This window comes from Lygodium microphyllum, chromosome 10, assembly GCF_053477565.2.
Source record: "Lygodium microphyllum isolate KBCC chromosome 10, Lygodium_microphyllum_v1.1.10, whole genome shotgun sequence".
In the NCBI taxonomy this organism is placed as follows: Eukaryota; Viridiplantae; Streptophyta; class Polypodiopsida; order Schizaeales; family Lygodiaceae; genus Lygodium; species Lygodium microphyllum.
Genome location: NC_141144.1, coordinates 36062356 through 36076234, shown reverse-complemented (window position 1 = coordinate 36076234; position 13879 = coordinate 36062356).

The following is a 13879-nucleotide window of genomic DNA, read 5'->3' as shown; positions in this document are numbered from 1 at the left end:
ACCACCATCGTCTCGCAAGACAATGGTACCTAGCAAAAATCTGGCTCTCCTGCTAGAAGAGGGGAATCCCTCAAATAATCTTTATTCCTCTAATGATTGATGCAAATAGTCATGAATTGGACAACTCTCTTCCCATCCTTGCTTCGGATCCGTGCATAGGTAGACCCATCATCTAGAACCTTAGTCTCCATCCGAGACTCAGCAAATAAATGGTTGCCCCAAAATAATAGGATAGGAACAAGAGTTTTGAACAAAGAAATGATAAGACTCACCCACATCTCCAATAGAAATCTTCAAATTTGGACAAGAAACATATAAATCTCTTGTAGGGTTGTTGGCCGCACGCATGCGCCAACCATGATCAACATCAACTAGCCATTTACCAATTTCATATAAACCTTGCACAATTACATTAATCTCGGAACCATGATACAAAAGAGAAACACAAGAAGTCTCAGTCTCACTAAGCTTGACGATAGTTTCTGTAGTCCCATGAGCCCAGTGACCTCGAGAAAAATGGCTACGCGGCACCAATCTAGGCGCATCATTGCTCTCATTATACTGTACGGGCTGTAGTAAAGGATGAAGAGAATTTTTGGACTGCATATATAGAGCTTCATTTGTAGGCTCCTCAACTGTCTTTTCTTCAAAATCAACCTCCTCAATCTGTAATCCATAGAGAATAGCCTTGCCAATAGCTAAAGCCTCTCGATGGATCATATCCTGCGTTAGCTCTTCAATAATTTGGCGCTTTCTTTTTATGATGTCAATAATAACATCATGAAACTCCATTTTTGCAATCCCCAAAACTTCTCCAAGTGTAAATCATGCAATTAAAAATTCAATCCTCAAGTACCTTTTTCAAGTCTATGGATGTCTCGATGTCAGATAGTAGCTTGAATCCAGGTTGCTTCTTTGGCTTTGAATCCTTTGCCTTCAGGGCCTTTTGATCTTCTTGTACTTTTGGTTTCTGTATCTTGGCTATACTTTGCTATGGTCTTGAAGAATAAGGTTGAAGAACTGGTTCAGTTCCCCTAGTTGCCCTTTTTGATCCTTCAGATTGATCATTATCTCTTTTGCGCTTTTCTTCAACAAGTGCTTCAAATCCTTGAGATTTTGCAATATAACCATAGATAGAGAAGACATCTGCGCGATCATTCTGTCCAGTCCCTTTTCTAATTGCATCTCCTATGAATGAAAGTTCAAATGATGAAGCTTTATCTTTCTTTTCTGCATGTAGTGCATAGGACCATAAAGGAGACTTGTCTTTCGGTAACTGCTCCAGTTGAAGACCATAAGCAGTAGCTTCTCTTGTCGCCTCTTCCTTCACATAAGAAGAACGTAAGAGAGATTCCTTCAATAATTTCTTCATACCTCCTTTGCCCAAATTTGTTTTAAGTGGTTGCTCTGTATCTCCAAGACATATCATCCTATCCTCCCAAACCACCAACTTCAGTCTTTTTGCCTCTTCAAAGTCTTAACAGTCCTTACAGTCATGGTTTGGACTATCGCACCATATGAAACGCTGAACACAATCATTTCTGGAAGAATTCATAGGTGCAGAAGAGGATGGAGCAAAATTTGGGGGTGGGTTAAGTGGTTGTAGATCTCTTCTAGCCATTTTTATTTGAAGATCTTTCAAGTTCTTTGAAATTTCTTCCACCATGTCTTTCGACAGTTGGTTTAGCAGATGGTTTGACAACTTCCATAGGAATAGGCATATGCATAGGCATAGACAAGGAATGAGAGGTAGGAGAAGAAGTGGAAGGAGCAGTAGGAGAAGTGGAGGTAGAATAAGAAATTGTTAGAGGTGTTTGCATACCGTTTTGTAAGCGAGCCTTCCATATCTGCCTCTTCATCAATGTGGAAATCACATCAACATTATCTTGCCAATCCATCTTCAATCCTGTAGGCTATGTACGGTCTTCAAGAAGCTCTCCCAACTCGTCTTGTAGTGTGGGATCAGACACCTGCAAGAAAAACTCCACCTTCTCCGAGTTTAGGGCTCTTTGCTCAAGTGCATCCAATTGGTTGTAACGATCTTCAAATTCGTGCAATAACTCGGAAGCAACAAGTCCTTTGTTGGATTTATAGACCCACTCTCTGAATGTCTTCTGAGTAGCAATACCATAATCCTCTAGGAAATATTCATATTTGAGAGCCTCCTTGAAGACATTCCAATTTGAATCTTGCATAAATAAATCAAACATTCTAACCCACAAAGTAGGCATGAAAATCCATAAGAAATAGTTGCTCTAGTTGGTAGGAACTCCAAAGAAGCACACCTGGCTTTCAAATGTTTTAAGATAAGCTGAAACATTCCGACCATAAATTAATTTGCATTCACTTACCACAGCCTTGATCGCTTTGGTTGCTCCATGTGTATGCTCTTGTTCTTGATGTAACATTCGTTTTTTATCTGATTATTGCTAGTGTAGCTGCTGCTGCATAGATAAGTGCATATGATAATTTTGCATTATAATGGCTAAAGAAAGAGTTTGAAATAAATTCTTCATCTCATCAATCGAAAAGAAAGAAGCACTCAATGATGAAGTGGGTGGAGTATTAGAAGTGTCTCTCATCTCGACAATCAAAAGTGACGCTTTCACGTCACGATCACCAGGTGTCGCACAAAATTTGCGCAGGGATTCGTGAAGTGGCTCACCGTAGGGATGCTCAACAAGATGGGAGGAAAGGATGATAAACAAAACTCAATTTTAAGGCATTTACGTGGAGTGGAAGATTAAAATACATTAGTGTTCAAGGATAAGTTTGAAACTTGCTTTGTATTTGGGAACAAGATACAAAGAAATAATCATCCGAGGTAAGAGATCTAGTCACAAAATGAAGAAGAAAAGAGGTTTTATAGAGAAGGTATGGATAGAGGTTTACATAATTGTAAGTTGACATGTGATGAGTATCTGGGAACAAATTGATATGCTTTGATTGAAGCATGCTTTGGTGAATGAAATGAACTTGCTAATGCCTTATTCTTGTTGTCAATACTTGTGGCCATGAAAATCTGAATAGGTAAGTGATGTTTTGCTTGAGCTTTTACAGAAAATCTAGGTGACTTTTTGACAAAAGTGTTGATGTATTAATGAGAAAAATAAGCCATAGAGGAGAATTACTTCACAACCATTGATCATGGCTATGGTCTCCATTCTTGGATATGCTACGCATGTCAGCATCGGCCGCTTTTCCTCATTTCTCTTCATCTGCACGAATATTGGTCCAAGTGTTGTTACATACAAGTTAATGCACTATGGAATTGAATACTCTGACCAAATCCGCAATGAGTGGAAGGGCACCACTTATTGGAGGCTATACTGTTTTCATGGTCGTGGATGAGAAAATTTATACCAAAGTACACCTGTAATATTTCAAAGACGTAGGCTCGCGTGAACTGGACATTAGAAGATAATGGAATTATCCTTTAGATAAAAGTAAATTTTTTTATTTTCCCTCTCCTCCAGTCGATGTCGAGCTAGAGGAAGAGGGGATTAGTAAGGTGGGCAAGCTCCTTGCTGGAGCTTGCCTAAGCTCTTAGCCATGCCTGTCGACACGCAAGGGACGGAGCATCCCCCTCCCCTCCCCTATTTAAACCGTGGCGGCGGCCAGAGATAAAAACGATGGAGTGCTGCCGCCTATCACAAGAGAAGGGAGAGGGGATGCCATCATGATCGTGAGGCCACTACTATATTTTTGTAGTCCAATGTTTCCCTTTCTATAAACTCCTCAGAGGGAGAACTTATACATATTGGCCATAAATGCCACAATTATCACATACATGGGAGGGAACCTCTTGGTAGAAACACCGCGGCCCCAATGCAGCTCTCCTACATCGCAGGGATTGGCCCCTTGATGCACTGCTCAACATATAAAACAAATGAACAAACTCCACTCTTCATTTCAAACGTAATCTAGGAGATACCATGTTTCCTTACCAAATGATTCCCCAAGAAATGAACGTCTATCCTACGGCTAAGGATGCCTTTTCACACTCAAGCGTAGTCATTGTCATTGAAAACAGGTGCTACGCATCCAGTCCTTTTATTTCGATACCATGGTTGACATGCACATGCAAAGTGAATGATTCTAAAGTGCTCAAACATCATTTTCAATCAGAACCATGGTGCACAGCGAGGCTTTCCAAATGCATTTACTAACCCATTGCGGCGATGCAAGAATAGCATCGAGACAACACCCGTGCTACTATCCTCTTAATTAAAATACACCAAACCCTACATCATGATATGCATCAGAAAATCAGCAATAATCTGCACGCAATAATCATTTTGTCATGTTTTGATGTATAAAAAGCAATAAATCACAAACTTTGACAGAGAGATAGAGCAAACTGAGGCCAAACCTCATCCTCTGCCACTACCATACATTCACAAACAATAATTATATTTTTCCTTATTTTTCCAAGACGTGTTTCTATTTTTTTCTTATTTTCTCCATTTTCTTAATTTATTTGGCAATAAAATATGCTACTTTCTGGTTTTTCTTGTTCCAATCACTTTAGCATACTAGCATTCAATTTATCTTCCACTTTTCCCCCATGGAAACAGATTTTACCCACTCGAAACGGAAAAACTACCATTTTACCGCTTAAAAACCGCATTTTGGGTTTTCGAGAATTAAATAGAGCATGTAAATCATTACAAAACCAAGATTTTCTAATGAACAGTAATTACTCATAATTCAACCGGCACACAATAAATTTTCATCCAATAAGAACATAATTATCATCATAAACTATAAAAAATCTTTCATTTTCTTCATAAAAATGGTAATACCATGTTTTTACGTAACCCGAGATGCCTTGAATGCATGCATAACCAGCAGACGGAGCCTCCATTGCTCTCAATCCAATGCTGCACTTCAATCTCCAGCACCTCCATCAATCTTCATCACCATTTCCTTCATTCTTCTTCCTCGATTCCTCCTTCAAGATGGCACACATGAACAGCCCATAGAGAAGAGAGAGTGAGGAGAGAGAAAGACTAGAATCTGTTCTCTTCATCCACATAGTCATTCCACGTGTGAAGGGCGGCAAAATGATCAGCAAAGAGGGAGAAGGTGCCGGCCATTGTCAGTTGCATGGGTTGCTTGTTGCAGCCTGCCATCATGATCCATAAGGATCATGGCGCATTTTTCGGCCATGCTGCACGTCGCCATATCTCCACGTTTTCTTCATCTTCTTGATCAAAACATTAGAGGGGGGGTTAAAATTCCAAAGGGCACCCCCCCTTTGGTCCAAGTTGTGGCCACCCTTTCAAATCTTGACCATTTGTTGGCTCCTTCTTCGTCCGGACTCCAATTCGAGCTTTGAAAAATCCTAGGCGTCCGGCTTGACATCCCACACTAACTACCAACTCCTCTCATCCTGCACTGCAGTCGAAAAAATTATAAAAAATCCACAAGTGTTGATCAGGCGCCTTTTAAAAGCCGTCTTTCACTTGGTGCTTAAAATCGTCCTAACCGGAACCGCCGCCTTCGAAGCTAAATATTTTTCTGCTAAATTCTAGATTTTTTGGAAAATTTTAGGCACATCCCAGGCTCAAAACTCTGCTTTCATTGGCGACCACGAGATAGGGCGACTCAGCCCGTCGAATCCCACAACAGATCTGCACAAAACAACCAAAAGAAGCATCAAGCTGATACAAAATAGATACATACTAAAACACAACACAATGCTCACCCTACCCCCTAACAAAACCAAGGCATGAAATCCACAAGGAGTAGGCCTAGTATAATCTGATAGAAGGTCCGAAGCTAGCACTAATTGATTGCTACAACATGGTCAAACTGAAAAGAACTATCAAAGAACTCGACCTAAGTGGTGGTCTAAACTACCTATCTAACTAAGGACAACACACCCAGGAGCTCCTACTAAGCGAGGACTCCTATAGCCTGATCAAGAAGTATTTTCTTTTTGCACAATTCTTCTTTTAGGTATTTATTTCTCCATACTCGGGCATGTAAAAAGGAGAGAGCTGAGCGTAGTGACCTAAGGAGAATAGGGCATCGGCCTCAAGTCCTATCTTGGTACCCAAGAACCTACCAAGCCCTCGCAAGGCGACACTTAATCCTTTTCTGATGCTCACTTTTATTTTCGCTCCAACCTTCCTTACTTTTTCCAACGAGATGCCACCCCTAGGAAGACAAGGCATGAGCCCTGGGTCTGACACGTCCCCAAGAACCTACCAAGCCCTCGCAAGGCGATGATCAACTGCTTATAAATTTTCCTTTCTTTTCTTTTCTATGTTTATAGGGGTTAGAACCCATTTTTACACACCTTTGTATATATTTATTGTCTTTTGAGATATTCAGGGTTTTTTTTTCTTCTCTCTATCATCATCATTTTTCCTCAGACATGCTTCTCTAACTGCCTCACAACTAAGCAAGAACTCCTAGAACGGTTGCCTAGTAGGCTAGCAGAATAGGGTCACTAGGACTGCTTTCCAAAACAGGTCTTTCGATGCCTGGCAATGTCTTTACAGGAGGCCACGACTACTCAATCCTCCCTCAGACATACCTAACCTAAACTTGGGACTTCATGCCTTGGACGCCGGTCCCCAATAAGAAAAGAAAATCCCCTACAAGTACCCAGACACATATAGCATAAAAAACACCTTACTCATAAAGGAGAGATATCACCTGGATAGGGCCACGAGAAGCTTCCACGCAACAAAGGCTCCTTCCAAGCTCTTCTTCAAACCTGTCTAGCACAGGACTAAAACAAGTAACCATTAACCGCACCCGTACTAAACAGACAACTGGCCCTCTTGGCCTAATGAAATAAAGCACTTCACTACAAAAACTGATCGGCTCTCTTGGCCTAATGAAATAAATCATTAAATCCTCGCAAAACTGGCCCTCTTGGCCTAATGAAATCAAACAGAATAACACCTACACTTCCCTCCCCGAAATAGTACAGATATACAATAATATGCTCCTTTCCAAGGAGAAAAAATAGGGTGCACAGCCCTAAACTAAATGCATAAGATTATGACCCATCCCTCCTGCATATATAGCAAGAGGCGTACGCATAACATGTTGTTTAATCAGCCTATGGGTCCAAGATAACAACAGTAGATTGGTCTCGGCTACTCTTTGCATCACCCATATCAACCATTGCCTGCCATATATTGCATGCTCTGATAACATTCCCCACAAGCGATCGGGTCCTGTCTCATTATGGATAGCAATATCGAAACTAGGACCACAATTGAAGAAAAGGTCTTCTTCATAAGCAAGATTTGCCAATGAATCAGCAAACTGATTCCAGTAACGTGGAATCAGCTGAAAAGACACTCTCAAACTCCTCAAGTAGGGTCATCGCAATTCGATGATACATACAAGGATGGGATTCCGCACTGTGTATGTCCCATCTAGCTGATTCAGGATCAACTGGGAATCCCCTTTTACTAACAACTGCCGAATACCACCTTGCTTGGCAATATGCAGTCCCATAATCAAGGCTTTATACTCCGCCATATTGTTAGTGAATCCTACCCCGAGATACGTAGCTAACTTCATAGTACTCTACGTCGGGGATCTCGGATTACTACTCCAACACTCCCTTTTTTATTAGGGCTCCTCGAAACCTAGTCAAAATATAATGTGTACGTCCACAATGGGTTTACACAGCCTGTCATCACGAACTCCTCTATTCATAATTATGATAGTCAAAATTTAACATGTTTAGAGGATGAACTAATGGCTCCATCCCACCTTCTTCATTAAACTCAACAGGGATACTTGTCAACATTCGTAAGCAGTGATGACAGAAGACTTTGATCTCCCACACAAAGGTTCCATCTTCTTACTCAATCACTTTGTATCCTTTGCTCCACCAGATGAGTTTTCCCTAATGGTATCTTTGCTCCAAATATGGGTGCTCCAAATAGGGAATTAACTGCCCCATCAACCAGCTTTAAGCTCTTTTGTAGGTCTCAAATCAGCCCTAGCATGGACCTGCAGTGCATTTTTCTATATTAGCATACTTAGAAATAATAAGGTTTAATCTTATTAAGATTAACCTTATTTTTAAATTCTACTCCCTACAGATCAACTAGTAGAATCATAGACCTATTTTTTCCTATCCTGACAATCTTGTAGGGGCCATCCCATCTAGGTTCCAACTTCCCCGCAAACAACTCCCTATGCACATCGTAATACAGAACTAATTGCCCTTTTTTAGCGGTATACTTCTTTGCTTTAAGGTCGTGCAACTGCTTCATTCGATGTTTAGCTACCTCCTGGTGTAATAGGCTCTACAATTTCAGCTCATCTAGGTGTGCAATGGTCGTAAAATTCTCAAAGAGTGAATGCTCATCTCCCAAAGAGTGGTTAATTGCAAACCGTATGGTCGGCAACTCGATTTCGAGGGGTAACACACACTCTTCCCCATAAACTAATTTAAATGGAGTATGGCCGGTAGCTCACTTGAACATTATATTGTATGCCCATAATGCCACATACAACTTCCTATCCCAGTTTCGTTTCTTCTCAGAGACTATTTTAGACAAGATACCCACAAGCTGCTTATTAGTGCTTTCGACTTGTCCATTTGCTTGCGGATTATAGGGGGTTGTTTTTTTGTGCTTGATTTGCCAAGCTTCAGTCATGCTTTTGATCATTTTATTCAAAAAGTGAGTTCCACAGTCCGACACTAATTCCTTCGGTGGACCGAAACGACAGATAATCTGCTCTAAAAGAAAACTTGCAGTCTCTTTTGCATTGTCCTGCCTCGTCGCCTGCGCCTCTGATCATTTTGTAAAATAATCTGTTGCTACTATAATGTACCTCTTTTGAGTAGTAGACGACAGGGTGATAGGACCCACAAAGTCAATGCCCCACTTCTCAAATGGAAGGATAGCCATAGTAGGCATAAGTGGGCATTTCCTATTCTCTGTGTTGTCATGTCTTTGATAGGTATCACATCTCTTAACATACTCAAAGGAATCTTGGAAGATGGACGGCCACTAATATCCAGCTCTTAAAGCTTTCTGTGCCTCAACCGTCCAGCGAAGTGCCCTCCACATGCAGAGTCATGGCTGTCTTCCAAGATGAAAGGAACCTCGTCAGGCATCACACATCGGCAATAGATATTATCAACATCCTACGATATAGTGTTTCTGCGATCAAGGAAAACTTCAAAGCCTGTTGTCTGATTTTCATCTTTTCTGATTTTGATAAACAAGCTCCAGTCTCTCCTATTGATAGATACTGCATGATAGCAGCATACCAAGATGGGATAGAAGCCGTATCAATTTTAAACATTTCTTCAATATCACTTCCTTCAGCCAAAGTCTCTTTCGGCTCTCTGAAATCCACAAGGCATTCCACAATCCCCTACAACCTTGGTGGTTTACTCTTAATCTCATAATCAAACTCCTACAAAGTGATTAACCACTTTGCCAGATGATCAGGCGGTTGTAGCTTGTTCATAAGCAATCTAAGTCCTTCCGCCTTCGTATAGAAAACTACCTTCTCATAGAGGATATACTACCTGAATTTTTTAGTCACAAAGACCATCGCAATACACAACTTCTCCATGTAGGTGTAATTAATTTTTGAAATGCCCAATTTTTTACTAGCAAAAGCTATCGGATGATACCACTTTTCCTCTTGATTTGGGCTAAACAACAGCTGATACTATGCATGGTGGCTGCTGAAAATATGTAAAACACCTTGCCTCTTTTAGGTGCTTTTAAAACGGGTGCTTTCACTAGCTCCTATTTCACATCCTCGAAAGCTACCTTACAAGGGTCGCTCCATACAAATAAACATCTAAAGGATAATAAGTTTGTTAATGGCAACGTCCTTTCTGCCAAGGCATTTATAAACCTCTGATAGTATCCTATTGATGACAGAAAGCTATGTACCTCTTTCGGAGTGTGTAGTGGACTCATAGCGATTATAACCTTGATCTTTTCAGGGTCAGTTGCTATCCCCACTGAACTGACCACATGGCCTAGTAACAGCCCATAAGGCACTCCAAAGATACACTTCCGTGGGCTAAGAGCGATACAAAATTGTCTGCAGCACTCAACACACTTTCTTAAGATAATCAACATCCTTTCCCTTACAGTGGCTGCCCCCAGGTCATCAATAAATACTTTCAACTCATTTGGGGAGATATCACCAAAGGTCTTGTCTGTTGTTCGTTGCCATGATCCAGGTGCATTGCACAATCCAAAGGCTCTTGCCTTCTTTCTTGGCACTTCCTCATCCTTCTTAGGATTGACTTTTCTATCAATAGGCCTTAGAGGTCCACCTTCCACGCCAGGATTCAGGACTTGCGTCCCCTTATCCCCTTGCTTAGGGTTTCCATCGACTAGTTTTGCATTATCTTTGTCAACCTCTTTAGCCTTTTGGCCTCTTGTCATGGCTCGTAGGTTAGAGGTTTCAGCACCATTGATGCGTACAGCCTCGATAAGGCTGACTCCATTGCCTTGTGGCAACTCCTCTATTGTTGGTCAGTTTTAATCAAATTAATCCTCTGTTAAGAATTTTTTCTATTTGATTTTGAATTTCTTTCTATTCAATTTGGTTATATCTATATGGTGCTTTATATGATGGTTGTGTTCCAGGAATTAAATCTATCTTATGATCTTCAGGACGTGACGGTGGTAATCCATGTGGTAAATCAACAGCAGCAAAACAATCTTGAAATTGGGCAAACAATTGTGTATACGTAGGATGCATCTGTTTTTCTTTAGCCTGAAGTTCATTCACCCATATTAAATAAGATTTGCTATTTTTGCGTAATGCACGTTTAGCCTAAGTATGAGCAAGCAGTGGAAAATTATTGGAAGCGTGCATACCATGCAATGTGATTTGTTTTCCTTGAAAATAAATTTAAATTTAATGCGTAGAATAATCTATATCAGGATTGTATTGATGATGCCAAGGCATTCCTAAGATAATGTCACTAGACTGCAAAGGTACAACTAAGAAATTTCTTCATTCAATATAATCACCAATTTTAATTTCTAAATTATGCACCTCTTGTGTTCCATTATATCTCGTACCTAGGAATGTAGCCTTGATGCGATAATGTGTAGAAACAGTTTGTAAATTCAATTCTTTGACTAATTTTGCAGAAATAAAATCATGTGTGCTCCTATCATCATGTAAAATAGTCTTTTCTTTACCATGCACAAAACATTTCATTGTTATCAAACAATGGTGAGTTGGCATACCTAGCAAAGTATCCAAAGTAGTACCAATGTCGTCATCATCTTCCGTAAAGTCTGGCATTTCCTCACGTTCTTCTTCTTCTATTTCTCATAGATAATTGATATGGACATATGGCTTTTTGGATTGACAATTGGCTGCTAGATGTCCAGGTTGATGGCATTTGTAACAAACTATGGGTTTTTCTTTAGATACATTATTGGTAATGGTAGGAAGTTTAGGAATGTTGGGATTTGACTATGGGGATGGCTTAGGGTTTGGATTTGTGTTGGATGGCAAGGCAGGTGGTCGTGTCCAAGATTTACAGAATGAAGATGGAAGAAAATGACTTTGATTGAATCTTCGAAAATTTGAATTGAATTGTTTGGAACCAAAGTTACTATTAGTTGGAAATTTTTGTGGTCGCTTGTCTTGTCCGCAAATTTTATCTTCAGTGTCATGGGCCAAGGAAATTGCATCTTCAAGTGTTGTTGGCTTGAACATATTGACTTCCGCATAGAAATGTCCAAGTAGGCTAGATATAAACTTGCATTTATGAGTTGCTTCAAGTACATCTTTGAGCATTTGTAGTTGTAGTGGAGCATTCTAGAAACACTCAGTGTATTGGGAAATAGGTCCGCGATCCCTTTGTTATAGAAGATCCCATTGCTTGATGGCTTTTTCGTGGAATTGGGGAGGAAGGAAATTTTGCAAAAATTTCTTTTGGAAAGTCTCCCAGGTAGTGGGACAATCAACGCTCTTGCGGACCACAATCCACCATAAGGATGCTCAGTCAACTAAATGGTTAGTGACACATTTAATTTTGTCTTTCTCAACATATGTTTCTTCATGGAAGTAATCATCAAGTTGACTGATAAAAGCAAGTACAGTCTTTCTATCGCGTGATCCATTGAAAGTACGAAATTTGAAGTTTCTTTTACTTATCTTTATTTCTTTGCGAATGGATTGGGCTTCAAGTGTTGCATTGATTGTACATTGTATAAGATCTTCGGGTTGCGATCCATCTTAGTTGGTGGTAGATCGTTGCAAATTGGCCAATTGAACTTGCAAAGCTTGTCGGGCTCTTCGTTCCTCTTGTAGCTGCATCATAATCAAATCCAAGTTTTGCTCCATTGTTGGTTTGAGTAAATCACCTTCAGCCATAAGATCGTCCATGTTTTGATCAGTCATCCTACAAAATTCCAAAATACCTCACACTCTCAAAATCTTATTAGCGGGATGAGCGTAGCTCAAAGGTGGGTTTATAAAGCTTGTATATTTTGTTTGGCTTTTGTAGTATCTCTCCTTTACGATTGCAGAGTTCGCTGTCACAACCGTCTTCCAAGAGAATAGTGTTGCGTATAGACTGCGTATAAACTGTGTATAGTCTGCATGTGAACTTCTGCTTTTGCTGAAACTGGTTCAGCAAGACTGTAAGTATGAACAGGGACTTCTCAAAGCTCCAAAACCAGTTTAGCTTACACACAGTATGAACGGCCACTATAAGAGTTGTTGGAGATGACTTTAGTGACTTTGGGGACTTGGGGAATTAAGAGAGCTTGGACTTTAGAGCTTAAGTGACTCAATTTGATTTTCGTGGACCTCAGTATCTTCTTGCGAGCGTCGAGAGCGGGGAGTACATAGTGCCGCCGCAGGCACAGAAATTTCATTTTATAAAGCTTTTTTAATAAGCTTAGTGTTAAGCTTAATAAGCTTATTCTTAAATCTTTAAAAGCTTTGAGCTATGGAGGATTTCTTATCTTTATATTCCATGACTTGATGAAGAAGCTTTGCCACCGGTCCTTCGCCTCTACAGAGGCTGGTCTCACACGATCAGAGGGTACAGAAGGGGGTTCTTGACTGCCAAGAATATGCTGGTGTCGACCGTTTGCTACGAGACTGACTTTAGAGCTCGATCGTTCCAGGAGCTCCACCTTCGCGCGAGATGGTAAGCGATTGGAAGCTCTCCATCTCAGCTTCGCTTTGATACCACTGATGCACAGATCGGACGCTGTATGCGCGTGTAATAAGCATCAGAAGGTCCCCAAGAACAAAAAAACTCTACCTTTTACACAAAAACCAATGAAGAAAGCTTGCACGACATGAACAAGAGACCAATTGGGTATAATCTCCCCCCATGCCTTGTGTGAGCACTCCATAAAGCATGTATTTTATATATTATTCATCTTCAAGCTCAAATAATAGCCCAATTTACAAAAAATAGCACACTTTAGCTTTTGAGTTTTCTTTTGTGCCAATAAAGAATTAAAGCTAATGGGCACCCAAGAAATCGGGCAGTACCCAAATACAATGTCCAATACAAGTATTTAAATCGTGCGCCCATGCGCATACAAAAATAATAAATAAATATCAAGCGCTTTAATAAATAAGCATGACAAAATATAGGCATGCCTAAGATACGCGCCCATTAAAAATTGATGATAATTTGAATACACGCTATCCTCCAATGCTTTCCAATGCCACCTCTGCTCGCTCTACACATCAACTAAAGCATTCAAAATTGTTAGAAAAATAATACAATTAAACCGACAAAAGTGAATACCTAGCAGTCTTCAGCTACAAAAATAAATTGGTTAGAAATCAATCCTAACCTTAATTTATTACGAGTGCACACTCTAAACTCATAAATGTTTATTAATTTAAATATGTATTTTGCGGAATC